The sequence below is a fragment of the Sturnus vulgaris genome, chromosome Z (assembly GCF_052056855.1).
Source record: "Sturnus vulgaris isolate bStuVul1 chromosome Z, bStuVul1.hap1, whole genome shotgun sequence".
Taxonomy (NCBI): Eukaryota; Metazoa; Chordata; class Aves; order Passeriformes; family Sturnidae; genus Sturnus; species Sturnus vulgaris.
The window spans coordinates 39,389,004-39,414,180 of record NC_142283.1 but is presented as its reverse complement, the minus strand read 5'-3'; the positions used below and the strand labels follow the sequence as shown (position 1 = coordinate 39,414,180).

General features: G+C 34.6%; 1 protein-coding gene and 1 long non-coding RNA gene across 2 annotated transcripts in view; both read right to left on the bottom strand.

Annotated features, from left to right (window-relative positions):
- The window catches only part of AUH (AU RNA binding methylglutaconyl-CoA hydratase), a 110,867-nt gene that overhangs the window by 23,023 nt on the left and 62,667 nt on the right, over window positions 1-25,177 (bottom strand). The gene's annotated exons all lie outside the window — the stretch shown is intronic.
- LOC148219813 (uncharacterized) lies at window positions 5,991-20,125 on the bottom strand. The gene is made up of 2 exons (XR_015799525.1): window positions 19,714-20,125; window positions 5,991-6,332 (listed from the first exon to the last, which is right to left on the bottom strand). It is a non-coding gene; the product is annotated as an uncharacterized LOC148219813 (long non-coding RNA).

The following is a 25,177-nucleotide window of genomic DNA, read 5'->3' as shown; positions in this document are numbered from 1 at the left end:
TGAACCGCTTCAAAATGTAAACATTTTAGAACACAAAAAACATAAAAGTTCTTAAATGTAAAATGACAAAATTTCAACTGGAAAACTAAAAATATGGCAACAAATCCTGAATAAAATGAGCAATTCCTTTTCCCTCCTGAGCAGTGCCTCAGAGAGTTTCCTCAAAAACCTTAATTAAGAAAGGTTCACTCTTCACCACGTAAGAGAGTTGTGCCCATCAAAATGTTTCACTTTCATTTCTGAAGCTGAGATATAGCAATATGCTTCAAAGTTTTGCTCTCTCAGTTAAGACAAAAATAACACATGCTAACGTCATACTTAAATATATCATGTCCCTAGTACAATCTTGACATATATTTATGTAAAAAGCCCATGTACCTATTGGTATGATAACCTTTCATGCTTGCATTCTGTATGTGTCACAGAATTTGTCAGCATTGGGGGCTTTCCAGTTATTTTATTATTAAAGTGAATGGAAACGGAAACTTAAAAGGGCAAGCTCGACATAACTGTGGGCATAGTGATGCATACGTTAACAGGAGATACTAAATATCTTCCAGAAAAAGCTATACAAAGTGCATTTTCCTATTCAGTACAATCTGCAGAAACACAGTCTGATGATAAAATGTCATCCATCTGCATGCTTCTCTAAATGCTCCAATACCCTCCTGCATGTCAAACACCTTCTCTTCAAACTTTTAGCTTCTGTTGACACTTCATTAGCGAACATTTTGAAAATCCCCTTGATTTGAAATATATGCATTTTGAAACACAGAGTCTCTGGAAGGCTTTTAGCAGTTCTCTCTTGGTTTTGTGTATGAAGTTTATCTTGCATCTTTTAAGTCTAGTTTTTGCACACTCAAATAACAAAAAAGCCCTCAAATGGCAAATCAGTGAGCACTGGGAGCCTTCCCAGTCTCCTAAAAATTCATATACTGATGACACAGCTAACTAAGGAACCTTTATGGCCTCCAAAAACCGTTCCTCTGCAAAGCCTTGGCATACAATTATTAGGCTGAGACATCGAATTCATTCAAATTCCCTATGGCAGAGCTAAGAACTCTTACAGACTCTACTATGAATTTAAAAAGCATGTAGACTTTAGAAGGAAAAGATCTTTGTTCAAGCAGGTAGGACACCTAAAAAAAAAAAAAAAAAAAAAAAAATATATATATATATATATATATATATATATATATATATATAAATGCCCTGTGAACCAGCCTTCTTTGACTGTCTGCTACATTTCAATTCAATTCTGATTAGGATTTCATTATTTTAACTTGCATCAGCCTTGCTCATCTCAGAGCTCAGTGAAGTTGTACAGGAGTGCTCCCCTAACAGCATAGAGTAGGTCAGGATGCTCACACTACCCAACTGAGACCCTGTCTGCACCGATGTTCAGGCCAGGAATTGTGAGAATCCAGAACCCAGAGTTATGCAAAGAAGTCTAAAATTTGATGCATCTGGTCCAGCACCAATTTTCAACTTTCTGATAAACTTGCTGCAGTTTTTTTTTTCAATGCCGCAGATAATTTCTGAAATTCTAATTTTAATTCTAACACATAATTACTTTCCCCACAATCATTTAAGATTTTTAAGAGATACAGTGCACACATTCATCTACTGCTTACATAAAACTAGCTCCTGTAGAAAATCAACAACTGAAAGGATATTTTAGATAGCTGTATATTATTTCCATTTTCTATCTGTCCAATATTTTTCTTCTGGTCATTAACTATCCTTGCTGTAGTGCATTGTATATGTCTGAATATAACTTCTAAAACTATTCCTGTAACTCACAGATGAAAATTAAATGAAAAAGGACAGCTTTTCAAAAGTGACAGGACACTGTCACTGACACTGTAAAAGTATACAAACACCAACTGGAATTCCATAGCGGCAGATGTCAGTATTTTATCATTCATTTACCTCCTAATTCAGGGACTTCTAATTTAGAAGTCCCTGACCAGGCGACTGAACAGTAATATTTTGGTCACCAGTTTCTTTCTTATTTCATCTCTAAAATTAACTTTCCAAAAAGAGATTTTCGTGGTACTTAAAAAAAGCTAGTAGAAGAGACTTTTGACCTGCAAACAAGTAATTACACCTTAGGTTTAACCAGAAGCTGAAGAATGAAACAGCATACTGAAATTCTTCCTTTGCTCTTGTTACATGTCAAATGCAATTTTCTACAATAGTTATACTTGTGACTGTATTTTGTTTCTCTATCACTGAAAGAACATCAGGAAGGGGTTTCGATAACTAGTCTATCATACCTGTGCTTAAAGTAGATTACAGAAAGAACACGTAATTTAAAAGCTTTCAAATATATATCTGCTTCTTTATTAAAATATATAATATTTTTCAATTTGGGCTGATTATGAGGGTAAGGTTAACTGTTAAAACATTAATTACTCGAACTGTGAATACAGTACAAAAGTGGTTTCATTTATTTTACTTATTTCTACAGACTTCCCAACATGTAGCACCATTCAACAGGTTACTAAAACCATCACATTCTGAACCACAAGTGAGTCATCATACACGTTCCATCCCTGAGGATCAAAGCTAAAATTTTACTTTGCTCAACATGAAGTCATCAGCGTTTAAACCTCATTTTAATTCACCAAATAAAGCTTGAAACTGTCACTGACATCCCATATGTCTGTAAACTATTAAATCAAGCCATTTGGAAACAACGGTCTGTGCCTTCTAAACTGCCTTACACCAACAGAGCAATTTGCCTTTTCAGATAAGTCATCATCTCATAAGACAATATTAGGGAAAATGTACCTTTTAGGAAGGGCATGATAAAAAGGCTTTGGATGCAGTTAAACTCCTAATTTAAAATCCACTGGAGTTGTCCAATTTAAGACACTGACAAAAAAAAGCTCTGTACTTTTGCATACATCATACAGAATGTAAGTACACAATTATTGTACAGGGTAAGTGCTATAAACACAATAACATTACGAGAAAATTGTGATCAGCCCATTAAACTGGTTAGCGAGCCCTGAACTGCGTTAAACACATATCTATTATATCTACAGATTGCAGTAATTAAGCTTCCTGCATTTTATTGCCATAACTCTTCATGAACAGTACAACATTTTATAAATTTCTTTCAGTGAAATAAAATTAAGTATGTATTTGCTAACAAAGCTACTACAATAAGGATATCAACAGCTCTAATTCTCTGAATTGCTGTTAAAAATAAATTTAGTCATCACAGAATGATTGATTCTTTTAAAAAAAGCGCTATCAAACAGGTATTCATAGCTGCCTACTTTTTAATGGAATGTCTCAAATACTGAAAAAAGAAAAGAGAAGGAAAACTACTTAAATACACACTTGAAACACCTGAATGCCACTCCTAAGGTTTGAACAAGATGACTTACCTTACAATTGCCTTCATCCATTTTATAAACAGACTAAACAGAAACAACCTTTCTAAAAATCAGAAAAAGATTAATCTGATTTTACTATGAAGTCTTCTATATATGTTGATAATTATTATATGGTTTTGGACTGCACCCTAGCTCTCATATTTCAGAATATACTTCGAGTATCACATTCCCACATGAGTTAGCAGGAGCTACAATTCAATTATGGAACACAGTCAATTGCTCATGAAAAGAGACTTCAGGTTACTGAACTATTTGTTCAAAGGTAAGTATTTCTCCAACTGAACGCTAAGAACTTGCAGCAGCAGTCATCAAGTAAAAAAAACCAGGCATGCTAAAAGCCTCATGATAAATTCCCCCAGCAAATATAAATGTAGCAAATACAGCATCGCAAAGGAAAATGAGGAAAAAACCCAGAATATCAGAAAGTGTATGTAAAGTGGAAGTGGGAAAAGTCCACTCAAGAACAATACAGAAACACCAACCACATGAACACAAGTGGAAGTAAGAGCCGAATTAGAGGGGAACAAAAAGAACATGCTTCTCTAAGCATGTTAGCACCTTAGAAAAATTTAAATGTGTGGGTCTCTGGTGAATAGGGCATGAGACCAAGCCACAAATGACAGGGAAAAGCTTCAGCAAGGGTCACAAAAAAACTTCAGTATTATTCAGTGCTTTCTTTGCCTTGTTTTTCATTGATCTGCTCCCTGGCCCATCAGAGTTCTGTCTGAGCATCACACTGGTGTCCGTGGGACTGAAGTACTGCACACAGTAGCAGATGACTGGGTCAGGGACCAGATGAGCCGAACTGGACATTTCTAAGTCTCCAGGGACAAGACGGGTTGCACTGAAGGGTGCTAAGGAAGTTGACTAATGTCACTGTGATATGAATCTCTTCTTCCAAAGGTCACAGCAGTCAAGTAAAGTATACTGGAAGTAATTTGTATTCACAGGAAAGTAAGTGACTGACGAGCCTGACAGTGAGAGGATTACACTCAAAAAAATGAGGGGAGAACAAAGACTGTAATTTACCATAAATTTAGGGAGTTTTTGGCAATCTGCCACAGTGTCCTTGTTATCCTCAACCAGCTAAATGATAGATATAGAAAAAACAGAGACCAACTCATCTCAGAAATACACAGCAAGAGCCTCAGATGGAAAAATCACAAATTACAGTAAATTAAATTCTAATAAAATAGAAGGAAAAAGGTTTTTCACAAGGAGAGGGATCAAACCATAGAACTGGTTGGTCAGAGAGGCTGAGAAATACACAAGGCCCTGACGAACCTGATCTGACTTCAACAGGGAGTTGAAGTATGTCTTCAAAAGTGCCTGTCCAACCTAAGTTACTCAGTCGTTCTAGAATACACAAGAGAAGTTCCATCTTGCATGGCATCAACCTTAGTCAACCTGACAGGTCCAGCTGTTCCAATAAAAGAGGTTACTGCTTCTCTAAATGCCCATGAAGTTGCTTCTACAACTGATCCCTGGACTCAGAATCAGATTCTCCAAGTCCACTGTAGTCAAAATTAGCCTGGACATCTTAAAATAGTAACTCTCTTGTAGACTTTTATATTTTTTACTACAATAAAGAAGAATTTGAACAGGCTGTTCAAGTAGATCTGCAAGTGGATCTGAATGATGGTGATGACTTCTGGCAGGAGGGCAAGAGACGCAGCTGAGGGTATGATAGTAAGCAGTAATCTCTTGACACAGCTGCTTGTAATATGCTGACACCCTTCCATGTAACTATTTAAATTGTTTAACCAACCACATCAGGAAAAAGTGCATCATGACTAGGTCACCAGAGCTAGCATTCCACAAAGCAACTGTTCTTTGTCAGGTAACACAGAGACTCATATAAGCTAGTGTGAGTGAGGTAAGGAGCAAGGACCAAAAAGGCAGAAAATAAAAAAAAAGCGTGAGTTTTGTCAGCACTTCCCTTACTGCTCAGAGAATCCACAGTTGCAGGCACTGGCAATGATGTAATGGTCATTAAAAAAAAAGTGGTACTTAGATCATTCAATCACTTAATTATCAGGTCACTGTTACATTAGAATTTACAGATCCCTCTGTGCAAAATCAGCTCAGTGGTACAAGTTCTGAACAAAGCTTGTAACAAAGCAGGGGCTTAAGGGGAGGAAAGATCAGACAATTTCATGGAAGCAAAATCCCACAAGAGTTATTAAAAATATATAAAACTCATCCAGCTCAGAAAACCCTGAATCAAAAAACCAGAGACTGGGAAAGTAATCCAGTGAAGTTTCATTTATAGACACTTGCCCTGTGGGAGACAAGACATGAGACTACTCAGACCTTTGGGGTATGCAATACAAGCTCTTTGGTTCTAAAGTCTCACTTGCTCAAATAAGCTGGAGAATCATATGTGGAGAACTATACCCTCTATTCATCCTTGTACTTGAAAGTTTAAATCTGAGCTTATAGACTTAAACTCATTATTAAACTTCTCTATAGACCAATCAACTGTTGAGGAATGTTAGACTGTGTGTACATCAGGAGACAAAATAATTAACTCAAACACATTTAGTCTATAGCAGTTTCATTAGCAATGCAAAATTTAAATTTTGTTTGATTTTAAATTTTATTCTTGTTTCAATATAAAGAAAACAAAACAAGTGTACAAAAGTGTATATCTGTGTCAGAAACAAAAGTTCTAATAACATCTTCATTTATGCCCTCAGGGACTCATTAAGGGATCAGACAGAAAAAGGAGACCCTGACATGGTTTGCACAATCACCTCAACCAGTGGAGATTCATAGCTCGAGCTGTATTTACTCAATCAAATGTACTCTGATTTCCTTTAGTAATTTTCTACAAGTCCTTTGCCAGTTCAAAACCGTTTTTCCACACTTCCACTGAGCTTCATTTGCAGCATCAAAAATTATTCTTCAGGTCAAAAAGGTCTGTCAAAAAGATCATAAGTAATGTATTGAGAGAGTATTGAAAGCAGTTTATTTTTTCTCCACCTAGAATACCTTGCGAATGTCAGAGGCTTTCTTTTCTAGTCCTGTTGAAAGAAACAATGGGTTTAGATTACAGTATATACAATTATCTTTAATATCTCTGCTGATCAGTGTATTAGGATGAAACTTCAGAAAATTCTTCATACTCTAAATGTTAAAGACAGTGTCTCTGCTCTGTTTCTGGTCCTGGCATTCCTGTATTTGCATTTCTATTTGACTCTCCACTGCTTCTATTCAGTAAAAATATCAGTGTAATGCTTTTAGGTTTTTGTTTTATTGTCCATGATAAAATCCTGTACTGTGAGATTTAATCTGGTCTTTGAACTCTAGGAGTAATTCCAGCCTCCCCCATTCACTTCTCATTGCTTGTTCTCATTCTCACTTCTCACTGCTGGTTGTGAAACCAGCATCATTGTGCCTCCTTCCTTCACACACCTCATTCTGGAGAGTAGTCTTGTGGACACAGTAACTATTCTCTTAAATTCAGGCCTTAAATTTTCTTTACTCTGATGCCTAAAGAAAACTAAAGAGACTCAAAACCTATCACATCTGTTACAGTCTCTTGATTTCCTTATATTTCGAAACAATATATTTCACCTTTTCTACATTTATACTTACACTTCTATAGTAAATATTTTCCATCAGAAGCAATTACCTTCCTCCACCTTGCCACTTGCCTTAAAATACAGGCTTCTCATCTTTAACTGGGGTATTATTGTGCTACAATAGAAAACATGAATGACACCAAGCAATTCTAAAAATATTCTTTGATATTACAGATTTTAGAAAATATTCAAAATTAGTTCTATTCCTAGTGTGTTAGATTTATAGTTATCAGAAGAAAACCTATCTTTTTTTAATATAAAAAAACAATTGAAAAGTTCATTTAAATCACTCACCTAAATACCACAGATATAAAGTAGGACATGCAAATGATTAGCGTTTGGGTAGGATTGACTTTAAAAAAATCACATTCAAAATTGAAGTGATTGAATGAACTTTAAAGTAAATGGCAAATTAACAGACTGCTGCCATTACATCATTGCAGAACAATTGTCCAGGTATAAATACGTAATATTTTTCCAACATGTAACACAACAGCCTAATTCTACTGCACTTGCTTCATGGTATGAATAATATAATATCCAAACACTGATTCATGTAACTATAAAACAAGAAGCTACTGTGAATCACAGTTCAATGAGCTTTTATTCCACTGAGACAAAGTGATTCATATAATAGGCATTTTCTAAACTTCCAAGAAACTATACCACATTAATTCTTCCATAAAAGAAGGATTAAAGCCTTAACTGATACAAAGTCTTAACTGCCCAGAAGGCTTGATAGACAGACGTTTTCTAGGGCCAAAGAAGTTCTCTGACACAAAAGGTATTTAATATAATCTAATCACTTCATCACTTCTTGTTCTGCCAGTCATAAAAAGGCCTTTTTTTTAATGTGAAGGTATCAAGAAACTCGGATTGTAGTAAGAGCTATCTGCATTACACACTCACATTCACTATGTTTTTGCTGATGGCCACATCACTGACAATGTTTCACTTTTCACAAGCTTTACAGAATTTATTCAGCTCCTCCATTTCAATATACAAGGTTTCATCTATAAGGTCTTCTGAAATACGAGGACACATTTTCTGTTGTTTGTGAGACTTCTATAAATCCCTTTAAGCTTCTTCCTTGAAGGTCTTCAAAAATTCATATTCTATCCTTTGACTGTGGTAACTCTTGTAAGGTAACTGGTGCAGCCTGTTGAGACCAGGCAATTGTTCCCCCCTCATATCACCAAACATTGAATAAAATGTCTCAAACCCTAAGCTAGTACAAAAACGTAACATAACTGGCTTCGAGTGATCAGTGGCATGAACATTTATGAAATTAATCAAATGAAAATGAACAAACTGCACATCATAATAATGGAAATACCACTACTAACATCCTACACGCAATTAAAGCAAACACTTCTACTATGATTAGGAGCCTAAAAAAGTAGAAAAAAAGAAAAATAACAGTGTTTAACGAACACCAGTATCACTTCTGCACCTATTTTAGGTTTGAAATTTTCACAGTTAAACACTTAAAGAAATACAAATATCACACAGCACTAGTCAAAAACAGACACTTTGCTAATCCTTTTGAATGTTTAATTGTCAAGAATTGAACAAAGTCATTATTTGTACTTCTTCAATGTCAATAGAAGCTGAAAATAGTCACTACAAGCCTCTGATGTCTAAATCTATTTTCTCCCCTAGCAAACAGATACTTTGGTAGCTTACACTTTTCCAAAGCACTTAATAAGAATTTTGGAGTCATTGTCATTTAGAATTTTCAAAATATTTCCACAAAATGTTTCTAAAACAAAAAATTCAAGCTGGAATTATGTTAAATTCAACTACAAAAATAAAAGTCCAGAAAAAAAAAAGAAAAATAAAATTGTAGGTAGTGAATTAACTAGCTATATTCACTTAAAAGCATGAGTGTATGGATGCATGCATGGGTATACAACAGTCTGCACAAGGCAAAAACAGAAGTTATTTTAAAGTGTTAAATCTTACATTTATAATAATTAAAATGTTTTGGGTATAGTACCAATCCCTTCAACACCATCCTTTCTTCACATTTAGAATTATTACATGAGCTGTTGCAGAATACTAAGTGCAAGGGAGTAGCAAGACATAACTTTATTCAGACACATTACAGATTTAACCTTCCACATATGGAAGAAAAATATTTTTATACACTCTGTCCTTCAATAAATCACAATATATTACACTTTCTTTTCTGCCCATGTCACTTTTATGTCTTTACTACAATAAATCAGTCAAGTAAATAACCACTAGACTTGATCTTAAAAATCTTTTCCAACCTAAAGGATTCTGTATTCTAGCATTCACTAAGCATTCACTGAGCTACTTTTCATCACCTCTACTTAAAGTAATTCAAAAGAGCAAGTTCAATAAGCAGTAGTCTGTAAAACGAACTAGGCACCCTACAGCATGACCCTAAGTCAAGGAACACTTGGAATTACAGTAAACATAAGTATCCAACAACTAAAATTACTTAGATACAGTGTACCATTATGTATACATCTTCTTCACTAAGTTATCTTGTAAATCTACATTTACTTAGACTCCTGAAAACACAAGAACTATGGTATCAACTTCTACAAATTTAACTTAGGTTAAATAGTTCATTAGAACCTCAGTTCCAGGCAAATGAGAGAGTCCTTAGTTATGTGAAATTCCATTCAAATTATTTTGAATCATTCGTATTTGCCTAGCGTCACAAGGCAAGGTCAGTGACACTAAGCACAAATAAACAGTATGGATTTAATAGTAGAGATATAAATTCTTGTTTATCTTACCTGCGAAGTTTTATTGACAAGTTTTAATGAAGCTTCAGCTGTCTGGTTTCTAAGCAGACTGGAAGTAGAAGATCAAAAGTACACTGAAGACTAAAACTATGTATTTTTAATGACGTAAATATGAACTGGAGCTAGAACAATTAAATAAGTAGATGACTTCTAGCAAGCTTCTCCATTTTCTGCAAGTAGGATTTTCAAACTGATGAACTTTTTCATTGGTTACTTTCTGCTTCTGCACTATTAAACTACAGCCATGATGGCAAAGCATTATGAAATAGCCTTTGCAACAACAAAACATTAACTACTCTATGAAGCCAGATTCTACCTAGTTTCATATTCAATATCATATTTCTTCCCCAGAAAGACAAAAAAGGAGTGTGGTGCATTACTGAATCAATCTTTAATCACATATTGTAAAATATTTACTAAGTTAAATAGAGAGGTTTGTAATTTTTTCTAGGTATTTGGGAGTCTACATTACAACAAACCAGTAATTAAAAAGAACCTTCCTAACATCTTAAGAAAATTATTTTGAAGAAGTGTACCTTGCTTAATTATGATTGTGTTTAGAAACGACAGATTTTAAGATTTTGACTGAATCAGACACATACTTGATTATGAGGCTAAAAAATGTGCAAATCAGCCTTTTTCACTAACCCTTAAAAGACCTTAGTAAATCACAGCAAAAGATGACAGAGAAAACTGGCAGACTGACCATGAAAATAACTACCAAAGAAGTGCTGAAAATATTTGACTCATCGTATGATGCAATGAAAATCAGAATAAGGCTTTTTTTTTTTTTTTTAGTGTAGAGAAACAAAAACTTAGCAGGCCAATATTCAAGAGATGGAATCAAATGCAACTTCTCATGAAGAATGTCAATGATTACTAGAAATTAAAATATCAGTCAAATGGTGGTGTGTTCTATTTAGATGAAATGGTATTCAAATGCAGTTAATTCTTGGGAAAAAATTTCCTCCCACACACATTCTTAAAACTGAATTTTTCATTGTAGAATTGATTACTACTATTATACCACTTCAATATTTCTACATTGCCATCTCAGTGATTGATGTAATTTACTTTAATCAGACATTCAAAAATCAATGAGCTACATCGTGAATAGTTCATGTTCCAATATCCCACTTCTGTGGCAGTGAAGGTTAGTCTGGAGTTACTTTACATTTCTAAGAATAGACATAAGAATTCCTACTCATACTTTACTTCACACATATCTGAAGATCAAAAATGAATCAATAACATTTTTATCCAAAAAAATTTCAAGTTATTTAAAAATACTAACTACATTTTTCATAACCTATGATTATTTAAAACAAAATAACTATGTCATTACACTTTGTTAAAGCTGACTTTAAATTCTTCAAAGATATTATGTTCACCTGCTTAAATCTCTATATAGAAGGGAAGTACCAGGAAGAGAAACCAACATCATATCAACTTTTCCCCAGAAATTACTTTCATTTTAGTGGGCATCACTATTTTGCAGAGGAAAGGGACAGCAAAGACCCTGTATACAGCTGCAGAAACAGCCATACTTGTCTCAGTAAATGTCAAAAGTCAAGTTTGGTCATGTACAGTCAGCCAACCAAACTCCACAGTTGGTCTGTGCTTATGATTCTATTATCTAGCCTACTAAAAATCTATCATTAGTGTAACCTTACCATCTATACAGCTGTACACTAAAAATTTACTGTAAAATATTATATACACTCAACCTTTCAGAAACCTGTGATTTGATAATAATGTTCAAGGAATAACAGAAATATTCATTATATTATTAAGCATTCATTTCTCTGTGACAAAAAGTCAACATCATCACACAGAGAAATGATGGATCTGTGATCTTGAAAATGCACTTCCCCTAAGGTAAGTGCTTATTGATCTGTTTATGTAAATGCCTAGCAGTAACACTCTCCCTGACAGAATTAGACTATGTACATATAAATAAGGGATCATTCCTTTAAGAAAAGAAAATTTGACACTTGCATTAGTTATGGTATTTTTCATATCAGTTTACTTTGGCATTCTTGATGGATTTAAGTCACAATTCTTCAGGCAATGCAGAACCTTACCTCTATCAATGGCTACTTCAGAGAATGATGAAAACTGCAACAGCTAAACTACATCTTTGATAAGAATAAACAAGTAAAACAAAAAAAAAATCTCATTTTTCTCTTAAATATCAAAACAAAGCAATTATCTCAATGTTATTTTCAAAATAAAACCTTTTAGTTAAGATCATGCCATATATTCTTTGCATATGCAGAGGTACTAGACATATGCTGAAAGACAGATTCCTACTTGGTAGTTAGAAACAAGTCCCAGAACAAGCAACCCAATATGACCCAGCAAAACCTGGAACAAACACCCCAAGGCAACTCAGTCAGTAATGTCAGGCACGCTAGAGTATAGTAATGTTAAATTCAGATAAAAACTTCTTCAGCCATATAAAAGACCTATTACTCTAAAAATTCACCACCAATCTCAGAGTTGTTCTTAGTAGTCTCTCTACATTCTGATGACACACTTTGAAATGAATTATTACAATTTGATCCTCACATTTATATCCTCATACACACTCAAATTAGAATTGGATAAGGTGCTGTGCTAGGCTGTCTCCCCATTCCTTTTTATATCTTCTGTCCTGCCACCTTCTGGGTAAAGAATCACTGGACCTTGTGGATCTCTTGTTCCTTATATGTGACTGTTCACGATAATCACATTTTCAGTAAGATACAGACACTTTTAAGATAATCTCAGAACATATTTTACCTTTAGAGCAGGAAAAGATCTCCAACTAAACAGCCAAGTTCATCCCAATCTTAGCTGCAGCAGTATTACTACTTCACTACTCTGCATTTATTTGTAAGTGTAATTTTTTCCTTCCTGTTACTCAAGCTGGCTTCCTGATGTGACAGCTTAAGCCAAACTCCTTTTAGCAGCAACTCCGTAACTACATCTTACATACTTTATCCTTAGTTATGCAGGAGTACACCACAGATCTGCAGTAAGCCTATTACAATCAATAGAAGAACATGAAAGTGAGTTTACTGTCCACACCACACAGAGTAAGAAGAAGGCAGAAATCACATAACACCCTTGTTTAAAAGACTAAAACTCCTTTCTTTTAAAGACTAAAGTATGAATAGTACATGTAATGAAACATTTGGAGTAGGGGTTTTGTCAGAAGTGATAATATGAAGTTCTATTACATCAGGAAACAAGAGAATAAAAAAATAACAAATCAGAAAAATAGCATGAGACTCAACAATATTTTATTCTTTGAATGAGGTTTTCAGGAAATTCAACGATTTTTCCATTGACACACCATACTTCACCACTGTGAAGCACTACTTCTCTTTTCTATGCAAGGGGCAGGGGAAAGGAAAAAACCAACCAGATTTAGACTCACATACACATTTAACATGTTTTTTTATGTTGTGCTGAGAAGTGAAGACGTTGATTCTGAGAAATAAAAATTCAAAACCTAAAATAACATGTTTTGATACTTCATTGAACTGCTAAAATCACAGAATCAGTGAACGTTAAATTGGAAGGAATGTCTGGTGATTGCCTTGTCAAATATCCATGAAAGGTCACCTAGAAAAAGTTCAGGACCATGTCCAGATAAAGGAATTCTGAAGACCAAATTTTCTAATGCAGTAGCTAGCTCCTGGATGACAGGACAAGCTAACAGATATTTAAACAAATCCGCTAAATATATGGCAACTGAAAAACCTGAAACACATGTCTAATAATTATTTGGCCCACCAGAACAAGAAATGCAAAAGATAACTTTCACTGATTTTTTTGTCCTTGTTTTTTAAATAAACACTTATTTTCCTGGAGGAATAAACACTGGGGGCTTGGGAGGCTTTTTTTTCAGGGGTGTTGCAGTGGGTTTTTTCAAAAGCAAACAATAGAGAAATTTTGTCACTATTACTGGTTCCATTATGTATAATCACCTTTTCTCTAGGAATAGAAAAGCATGACATTCAACATTTGCAGACATTCAACCATACCAAACTAAATTCAGATTTTAAAAATGGAAAAAAAAAAAGAAATAGAAAAAGGTATTCTAAAGAAAAAAATTTTAGTGAAGGTTAAAGTAGAGTAGACCCCACTGACCTGGAAAAAAAGTCTTGTCTACATATTACATACGTATTGCAGGGAATTCTAGCATATCACAAAATCTGTAGCTACAATACAATCTGTAGTTACATTCTATAATTTAGGACATCTCTTTTACAGAACATGGAAACAATTTACTTGGGGTTTAACCCATTTTAAAACAGAGAAGCATCAGAACTGACAGCATATCAGCTTTTTCAGTATTTGGACCTCTGACATTTCCAAGACTACCTTAAATCCTTCTTAATTCACAGAAGCTTTTTTTTTTCATATGAACAATGAGTAAGGACAACAAAAGTTGCTTCCTATGCTGCATGTACTATTATTTTTGTACTCCCAGTGTTTCTTTCTTCTTCTGTATTTCTCACTTCAAGATTGAAGAAAAGAAAGCTTTTTAATGGCAACAGTGTTATGCTCTGGGTGACCTCCTATTCAGTTGAAGAGATAGATATCCAGAAATCTGGCACTTCTAAAGTTTTCAGCATGAAGACTTTTGATCATCTGTAGTAGTTATAAAGCTGGCTAGGTATAACATGCTTTTGAGAAACCTAACTATCAAAAATTCAGACACTCATTTCTGCCTCTAATCTTAGAGAAGCAGTAAGAAATCTTTCACTGCTATGAGTTCAGTCCTATAGCAAGTGATAGTCCAATATAACTGGGTTAAAATTGTCTATTAATTTCCTCAGGTGAAAGAACTTTAAAGTACATGCTATATATTACCTCACTCAAACTCATGGCAATTAGCACATGAATCTAGCATCAAACTTAGGAATTTCAATAAAAGATCATAGCTACCAGCTAATTTTCAGGGAGAATTATTATAGCAGAGAGCATTTGGTCTTCAAATGATCATATTTCTCTTCCATATTGGAAGCAGTCAATCCTGTATCAACTCTTTTCTTTCCCACCTTTTTAAAATTTTATGCAAAATGAAGACTGATATGGATAACAAAATAATAAAAATATGAACATTTACTCTATTTTTATGACTTATTACTTATAAAAGAGTTGCTACAATCTTTTATGTAAGCTTTTATATACCAAAATTCAAAGGAAATTACTGGCTACAGCCATGCAACATACACTTATATATTTATTCTGAAGCATACTTTTTCCTCTCAGATTGTATTTGGTATATTTACAATGGCTATGTGCAGACCTATGGTATACCTCTGTACCTGCATGAGTTTGTTATCAGAGCATATCATTCACACATAATTGTATACTGCCTATCCCTTTTAAAAAAAGAGAATAATCCAAACCCCGACACATCCATTTGAAACAATTTGCTCTTACATTCTGTATTTTACAAGAAATTCCCCTTAAAGCCTTCTGTGCTTTAAGCCTTCTAACACTGAGATTATGCATGGGATTCAATTTAATACAACGAAGTTTGAAAAGTGCCTTTGGATGTTGCAGTACCTGTACAGCTCCTGCACTGACAGCAAGTCCACAGAAGTAATCAGAGACCCAACCAGACACTCCAAGGCACAAGGACACCGTGTTTAGGGAACTGAGTTCCATATGCTATCTTCTGTTGGCAAGAACAGACTTCTAGGAACCACGTGAAGGGAAAGGTTGGCTTCTACTTCAAGGCATGAAAACTCGGCAACACTTAGGTCCTTTCGCTACTCTGTGCTTTGTTCTGACAATTAAGATTAACCTAGTTACTGTCTGAATTGAGAGTTGTCCAACCAGGTAGCAGGGTACAGAGAGAGAAACTTTAACTTTGGCTTGCTTATGTTTGACTCCAGGTGTGGTAGCACTCTAAGATTCCAGAAAGAGGAAATTATACAGAAAATATCAGATTTCCAATCAAAGTAGCTTCCCTTCACTGATCTTTTCTAAGAGGACAACTTCTCCCATGTTTATTGCTACATTGGGACAGACTTCCACTAGAGAAAAATGGTGGGGAAGTCTGTGATCTAAGATGAATTTTCCAGAATTTTTTTTCTTATAATTCCACTAATATCCACCCAGCATCTCACTCATTCATATAGGCTGGAAGAAATTACTTGGGAGATGTTTAAATTTTTCCTTCTGTTTAGAAGATACGTGAATTCACTGAAATTTTAGATGTAATTGAGATAATGCACCTGAGAATAGCTGGATGATTTTGAAGGCAGAGTTACAACAATAAAGTCATATAATATAGAGTGAAAATTCAACACATAAAGTGTTCAAACCTATGAACACTTCCAATATTTTTAAATGGTTCTAATTCATCTGCTTTCTGCAAGACCTACTTTTACTCCAGCTCTCCTGGGAGAAGTATCACCTGCTGACTCTTTACAATAAGAGTTATGAGAGATATTTTCCAAAGAACTTTGCCCAGTAAAAACAGATGAAAAAAGTGACCTCATGACATAAGAGGAAAACTGCACTTAGCTTATGTTATTGGTAAATGGAAATATTTGGCAAAAGTGTCATAGAAACACGTTTGAAACAGTCAATATACAGATGCCAAGCTCAGCAAAATGAAAAAAATTCTGTCACAGTAATAACAAAAAAAAAACCCAGCAAACCCTTAGCATACTGATATTTTAAAGAACAACATTGATACATATGTTTAGGTGATTAAACTTCTCTATTTTATGTATCTTACAATGCAGGTGAACTAGTGATTCAGGATGAGAGATTTTCCAAACATGTTCAAGGCGCCAAAACAACTGCGAGTTTAGAAAGTCACCAAGCATTAACATATTTCTCTATTTCTTTCTGAAACAAAAAGATAAACAAGCTCTCCCCGCAAAAAACAATCATGTGAATCATGACCACACTATGTAATAAAAATGTAATAGTATAAAAACACTATAAACTACCAAAAGAATTTTCCTAAAAGTAATTTAAAAACTAATACAACCAAAAAGATTTCAATAGTATGTTGTTAAGAAAAACACAGATCTCAAACACAGGGAGATGTATCCAAATAATTTTCATTTGATCTTCCTAGCATGAAAAATCAAGTAAGTATGTCCTGCATCTATGTGATTTACTAGATCAAAATGTTCTTTCGCATTGTTCATCTCCAGTTTTTGTTTTATACTTTATCAGATTAGAAAATTAATCACTTATAATTTACTTTATTTTTACTCTTTTTTGTTACAAAGACTTTGGGGACCAGTCAGCAGATGGAGAGAATAGAGAGCAGCTTAATTTACTGTCACTTGAAAGAATCTGAAAACAAAGGAGACATCAAAAGATGCCTTGGACCAAGTCATCAAAATTTGCTAGCATTCCATACACTGAAAGACTGGATATTATGCAAAGTAGCCAGACCTTCCTTTGTTCCATGCAGGGAAATCATATAGTTAGCAGTCTGATAAGATAAATATCACAAAACAGAGGAGTATGCAGTAGCTACTGCCCTTTACACAAGTTTTCATTGAAAATACTGGTTTTAGCAAGAGTCAAGGAGAAAAAGCTGATATTATTTAGTCCCATTTTGCCATTTTTTAAATTTAAAAAAGTATTCCCTATAAAATTCCAGGAAAACAACTAGCCTTCAAATTTGATTTCACAAATTCTCTTCCAGCACTACAGAAGTGTAGGATAATACTTCAATGGATATAACAAGATGTTTGGTCCCTCTAAAGACCTCAGGTACACTATACAAAGTTGGAATTTTCAAAGATTCTCCATTTTAACATAAAAGTTACTGATAAAAATGACCCCTAGTGTTTTTCCATCCTCAAATGTCATTAAGACATTTAAGCAAGACTTGGAGAAAATCAGATTAGAAATAAAAATAGCTATTCACTTACACTTACTTTCCAAGGCATGATGAAGAAGGGACATGTTTTCAACTATCATTGCTCAGCCATGGAAATTCAGGCCACAAGTTTTACCTGAAAGTAAAACTCAAGAAAACCCCCACTACTGATTATGAAACCTGAGACCAAAAAAATGGCAACTCTTTCCATGCTTGCAATGGCAGTGATAGCAGATCTGAACTACGCTCTGCTTAAGTTCCATCAGAAATTTAATATCTCAAATATCACAAGAAGTACCCTAACTCAGAAGCTCCTCAGCTGCTTTAAATTACATCTCGAAATCCCCCAAAACCATAACCCTTCCATAGCAAAAACAAACCAAAGAAAACAAAAAATCGCATAAAAAACCTTTTCATTATTAAGCTTAAATCTGTGCCCAAAGATCAGTTTTTTCACAAGTCTAGAAAAGCCTGTCCCCCTATATACCCCAGAGTAGGGTTTACTAGTTGGAGTGATGATGCCTGACACTTTAATCAGAGCCATCTTACTGCTATAGGCAAAATTTAATTTTTCAAGATGGTGGATTAAGGGGCAGGATGCTGTGCAGCCCATACCATGGGGAATGGTAAATGAGGAACAGGAGAAATACTCAGATCTAAAGTAAGGTAAAAGGCTCAGAGCTAGGATGCACAAAGTGGGCGATGCCTGTAGAGCTAGGTATGATACTTCTCTACAGCAGAAACACAAAAATTGAAGATAGCAGCAGCATTGCTAGGAATTACTAACCAGCTGTGCCACTGTACAATAAGAACTGTTCTCTGACCATTGAATCCTTCTCCCTCAATGGCAGCATCAAGCTTGTCTCTCCAGGACTCTGGCTCGTATGAGGTAGAAAAGGGCTAACAGCTATTTTGCTCTGCAGAGTAACCCACTGCCACAACGTAACTGCCTGTCCCGCCTGTGGCAAAAGACAATCCTGATTTCAACAAAAACATTGTAAAGTCTGGGATGAGAACAAACCTGAAACACCAGCAAATTAAGATTACTAAGCTTCTTTTTATTTGTCAACACTAGTATAATGTGCTTTTCCAAAGAATTATATATCTACAGATGCTGAATTTCTGTACTTTTTCAAAGGTAACCAGAATATTCTCAGATACACTGTAGTTTATTGTGGGGTAAAACCACCACTTCAATCTCTCTCCAATATTTACTAATTACACGTATTTTCCTTTTGATTAAGTTGCTGGATTGTTTTCATTAACAGTCAGACTCTTCTGCAGGATCAAAACCAACATTGTTACATTGAACAGCAGTCCTGTAACTGATCACCTGGTAGGGTGACCATGACTATTTCCAGACACTTCCTCAGCCTCTGTTAAGCCAGTGACAGATTGCAGTTATTAACAGGTCAGTGAATAAATTAATTCCAGGGCACTGAAAATGATGTTCATGAAATGAAAAGTGGCCTTGCTGACATTGCATCACTATTTCGAGACAGTGTGCTTGAACACCAAATAAATCTCACAACTTGGACGAGTGCCAAAAACTAGTGACCTAGTTTCATTAGTGTGGGAAAAGACTAGCAATTGGTCCTAAGAGAGCAGACTACCAAAATAACTTCACACAAAAACATTCCATAAAAAATTTTCTTTAAATCAGACATTTTCCAATCTAACAAGTCACTGAAAATGCTCTCTCCCTTGAAATGTCAGTCTGAGATCCATTAAATTCTAAAGCTAAAATGCATTTATATTACTCATGCTGACATTCCTATACAACATTTCGATTAAACAGAATAAATATTATCTTCTTTCCATCTCATTATCTCTTTCCATCTCATTCATAATAATTTAATACTGTTTTAAATCAAAACAGCTTTTGCATTTTCAGTGAAAAATGTAACACTTCAGGCTTATACAAAAAGTTTTACTAATAAAAGTAAGTCTATTTTTAAGCACACAGTAATCTGCTCAGTAATCTTCCTTGATTAAAAATTCCTTGGCTTCTCTTCAAAAAACACATTGAGTATAGATGAGCTTAACAGCTGTCAACATAATTTTTAGGAACTTACCAAGTATTGTTGCGTCTATACTAGCCCCCATTTACACACTCCAGCTGGTCCACCAGAGCCCCACTCCCAATCCTTCGCCTCCAGTAACATCTATATTGAGATGAAGACATTTTGAAGAGGGGAATCTTAATAACAACACAAAATCAAAAGATACTTCATCTTCCTTTCATCTTTCCAAGCCGGTTGCTTTCTGTAAATTGCTTTCCATTCACTAATCCAGTGAAGTGCAGAAGGTAAACTGAAATACTGTAAGAAAACTATTACAGCACTGGTAAAAATCCCAGAACATTCTTTCCTAAGTCAGACTTAAACATGACATAAGTAATGCAATGCAATTCATTTCACTCAGCAATCCCTGCTTACAAGTCCTTACTAACATATGTCAATGACAAAATCACAACTGTGTTCTCTGCATGCTACAAACAGTGAGGGTCACTTGCGCAATGACTTACACAACAGGTCTAGAATTTAAAAGGCTGAAAAAATCTCTGATCATTTAATCTCCGCAAAATGTTGGGTCTTCTTTTATCCTCCAGATTCCCTCTGGATTCATGGCTACTGGAAAAATCCTAAAGGACCATCATAGCTTTTGCAAGCTTAACTGTGGCAAATACTCACGTCAATGGAAATTTTGGCAAATAATGTCATTAAGACTGGTGCCTAAGTTTTGAACGGACATATGCACCACTTAAATTTCAAAAATGCTGTGGGAGTATCTGGGGTAAAAATAAACAGAATGAAACCCCATACCTAATTACTCTCTTCTTAATAAACCATTTATGTAAGAGGACCAAGAGGAAAGTTTTAGCATCTTATTTCTTTCTCCTCAGTTATTAAAAATTTTCAAAGTCCTCACGTTTGTATCTCCAACCCATTTAGTTTATCTTTCAGTAACCTCTTGATCAGTGAGAATGCTTTTTTACTCTTTTTTCTCTCTTACACCTTCTGTGTCTGTGTCTATGCACAATGTCCTTGTAGACTACCATACCAGCTACATGTACAGGCTGTGGCAGTATCATAACCACGTGTTGTCAACTGTAGATTTAAAGGGCAGGCATGAGGACAGGGGGATGCACCACAGAAGCTGAGTCACTCAAACCACTTAAAAGCAGCTTATAAACTGTTTGATTCCAATTTATGAAGGTTGCTTATCTCAGCCATTAAAATAACGCAAGTCTTCTACAAGTACTTTTTAAATCTCACAACTAAAATGCACATTTGGTCACCACTTTTACAGGACTACTGAAAATGACCAAGTAATTAACATATAATAGATCAGCTATATGGGTTTGCATCCAATGTCCCATCTTCACCACTTTGTACTAAATTATGTCTATCGTGATGCAGATTAACAAGCTTCTTAACACTACAAGGAGTATTTTCATCACCCATTTTACACATCTCATTTAGTGACAAACCAAGAACTAAAATAAGGATTCTAAGTTTCTAGGGCCGTCAATGCAGACAGACAAGCACTAAGTCTTCCAAAATTACCTAGATGAATAATCTTCTTTACTCCTTTTATTTTGTTGTATTCCACTGCCCTGGTATGTTTTTCATGCATATATACTGGTAATTTGGTAATAATATTTCTGCTTGATTCTATACTAAAAGATAAAATTAGATTTTTCCCTCGCCACCTCAAGGTTTTAGAAAATAAATTCCCAATCCAGACTGAGTTGCTTATGCATTTTCATCTTCATTGATTCTTTAAGGTTAACAATTTTCTTACTTCGCCTGCCCATTTTTTCTACCTCTCTTAGAACTCCTAAGGAGTTCTTTCTCCTTATTTCGCTACTGTTGAGATAGGAAGAATAGAGAAAAAGCTGCTTTAGTTTGTCAAATAAAGTGATAAGTGAAGCTGCAGGAAGAAGGGACACTATTGAGATAATATTTAATCTCTGACAATAAGCTGAAGTAGCAATGAAGCTCTTTATAGAGGAACTTGGAAAGGTAGTCAGAAAAGATAGAGAACCTTAAAATTCAGAATGCTGACTATGGAAGAAGAGGCTGAGCCTAGAAATCAAAGCTATTTTGTTTTAGCCTCTAGGCCACCAGAAGGAGCCAAGTCCTTAATTTGCCCACTATTTACTTCCAAAATGCATTTTTTTTAAATTTAAAAAGAGACCAAAACAACCAAACCACCAATTTTTAACAGAAAATTTCATGCAATTCTGTTTTCCATACCCAGCAAGTTTTTATTTTTGTCATGCCCCATTTTTCCCCAGAAACACTAGCTATTATACTTGGTCTTCCTTTTGTTTTTGCATAAGCTTAGAAATAAGATATTGAAAGAAAATTATAAAAAGCTTCACATGAAAATGTGCCATTGGAAGTTTCTATTATGATTTTCAGTAGACAAGAGACAGACACTAGGTTCTGGTTTTAGGACATGTTTGTAGAACAAAAGGGTGGTCTTTTACAAAGTAAAAAAGGGTGGTCGTGTACAAAGGCTTTGTACAACTTCTAAAATTAAGTCCAAACTTTACAAAAGGGGAAAATTATTTCATCAAAGACATTCGTGAACTCTGCTAGATCTGTATGAGTCAATAGAAAACTCATTTAACTGATTATGTGCAAGTCTGTACAGAGGTAATTTTAATATTTTAACTGGCTTTGAAAAAAATATAAAGTTCCTAACCTAGCAGCATCTTAGATCATTCTTTATTCACTTTATTCTTTTTATATCCTCTTCACTTGAGCACCCCAAGTGAATACAATCTTCTTTGCACCTATGTTATGAAACCTACTGTGAATTCCATTCATATTGTTACAGTTGGCCTAGACCATAATTTCTATTCAGTGTCATACTATTCTAAATATGTCGTGAGAAAAATCAAGCTGCAAAAGCGAAGTTTGGTTTTGCTTTCTTTTCAAAGCTTCACTGCATAGCTCCCTGCAGTGCAGAGATGGTCTGGAAAAGATACAAATTGATAGTAGAACCCATCATTCTCAGAGAAAGAGTACCTGAATGGGACTTAAGTCTACGTTACTTAATCCACGAATCTCACAAAACAATTTTCCAGCTCATGAGAGCTTTCGTATGTACACATGATAATTAGGAAAGTAATTGATAACATTGCTCAGGTTGCAACAATGAATTTTAGCAAAAACAGTACTCCAGAATTCAATCATGATATAAAGAACAATGGTTTTATTCTCCCAAGACATGACAAAAATCTAAGGAACAATCAATCACTGTTTGCTGGTAAAATTTGATTTCTCCATTGGTATATCATACCAATCTCAGAACGTCTATTCTCTGCTTTCCAAGATTAAGAAAATTCTCTGTCTCTGCTCCGGCACTTCCTCTAATGCTCAGCTTGTCTTCTGGGTCTTTCTTTTGTCCTTGTTTTACTTCCTTTTCCCTCTGGAGCATCAGAGACAAACTTTAACTAAATACAGCGCGTTGTATATACAGCGCTGCTACTTAAGATATTGCAATTTCTCAAACGCCTGACTGTTAATTCTGCTTTCTAAACGAGACATGTACAAATTTAGGTCAGGAAGAAATGTTCTGCAATCTCTGCTAGCAAAATAAACCAGAATGTCAGAAGTGGTCAATTTCTTATACTGAACTTGACATTTCAAATACTATCCTATACAATTGCAGTCATACGACAGCCTTGGGTACATCCTCTTTCTGTAGGAAGTACTAGTTGAGTTTTTAATAAGGATTTGGAAAGTGGTTTCTGGCTAGTAGGCAAGGGCGAAAGGTTGCTCTGAGGATTCCTCTGCAAAGTTGAGTATTGGAGACATCTGCTTCATGAAGGTACAGAGGATAGTTTGGATGACACAGAGTTCTATCATCTCTTTTGTTTTACATTGCTACTACTTGGGAAGTATTCTATTTATAAAAATGAAAAAAAATTGTATATATAATTTGCAAAACATTAGTTTTATGTATGGAGGTTTTGAAGTGTTAGTATTGCAAGACATTTTGCAGTTTTACCTCAACATCACCATTACAATTGATCAAAAAGCCAGGGAGAAAATGAGTCACTTGATGACAACCAGCTTACTTTTATTTAAGAAAAGGAAACTGTAAGAACCACAATTCTTTTTAAGTTACGGAAACAGAACAAATTTACCCCCGTCTAGAAACATTCTATATACTGTTTAATTACTTGGAGGAAAACATGGATGCTAAGACACCTCTTTTCTACGCTATTAGCAGCTTCTCATTTCAGGTCATTTATTAAATATATCTCATAAAACAAACATTTAAAATATTAAAATTTAACTAGAGGTATTGAGACTTCAGATGACTGAATAGATAAACGTTATCAGTAACTAATTCAGGTTTTTTACTGTATCAAATCATAATAGAATTGTTAAATGCTCAAGAGTCACTGTTAGTCCAAAAAATTCAAAGCTTTTGTTATTTGTAAGCCAAGAAGAAGAAAATGCATTTTCTTGGTTGTTCCACAGTAAATAAAATTTTAAGCACAGTATTGATGAAATGCTGAAGATGTGGATTCAGGACCTTATTTTAAATTGTCTTCTACTAGTATTTAATTTGTGTAATTTATAGCATTAAAACTCTGACACAGGATGGAGATAAAGAAACATGAGAAGTAACAGAAATTACAAAAGACATTATAGACTAACTGAAAAGACCTCAGACTCAGAGCTAACCTTTCACTTTGGGTTTTTTCCCAATCAGCCACTCAATTGTCACAGGACTAAGAGCTGAACTTTAAAAATTTAAAAAGACTCTTAAACAGGTTTCCTTATGTAATAAAAAAAAAGTGCATGCAAAAATTTGGGAGACTATATGAAATAATTAAAGGAGAGGAAAAAGAATAGGCTAGTGAGGGTTGGAATAAAGATGGACAAGAAAGGTACAGTATTACCCAGGTAAGAGGTAAAAAGTTATACAAAACAAGCAGATTTTTCATTCTAAAATCTGTGATGATGTACTATCAAGAAGCACCTACATGCAGAAAATCAACACTAAATGTGCAGAAGCTTTCAAATCTTACCTCAGACACCACTACAAATATTAACACTTCAATTTTTCCAGCATTTATCAAATGCTATTCCTACTGCAAACGAAACTGAAATATAAAAATCTAAATAACATCCTTACAGTCCATTGTAATGTGCATAGGATTTCAACTTGAAATGTCTGACATTCAATTTAACCTTTACACTTGGCTGAATTGGACAACTACTGCTGTTACCAAGAACATACTCTGTGTGAGATTTTCACATGCAGAAATTCCCTTGACATCTTTCTCATCCAAAAGAGAAAAAATCTTTTTAGCTTTAAAGTTAGTACTGCAACAGAGACCATAAGGATGTTTTTAAAAGCAAGGAATTAATACTTTCATAGACAAGGAAAATAAACTATGATTACCTAAATTTACTTTTCATTCTTACACTGGTTTTCTTCCTATGCAAAAACCCCTAATATTTTAGTGCTGCTATCTCTTATTTTATAGTCTTGTAATCTGCAAGC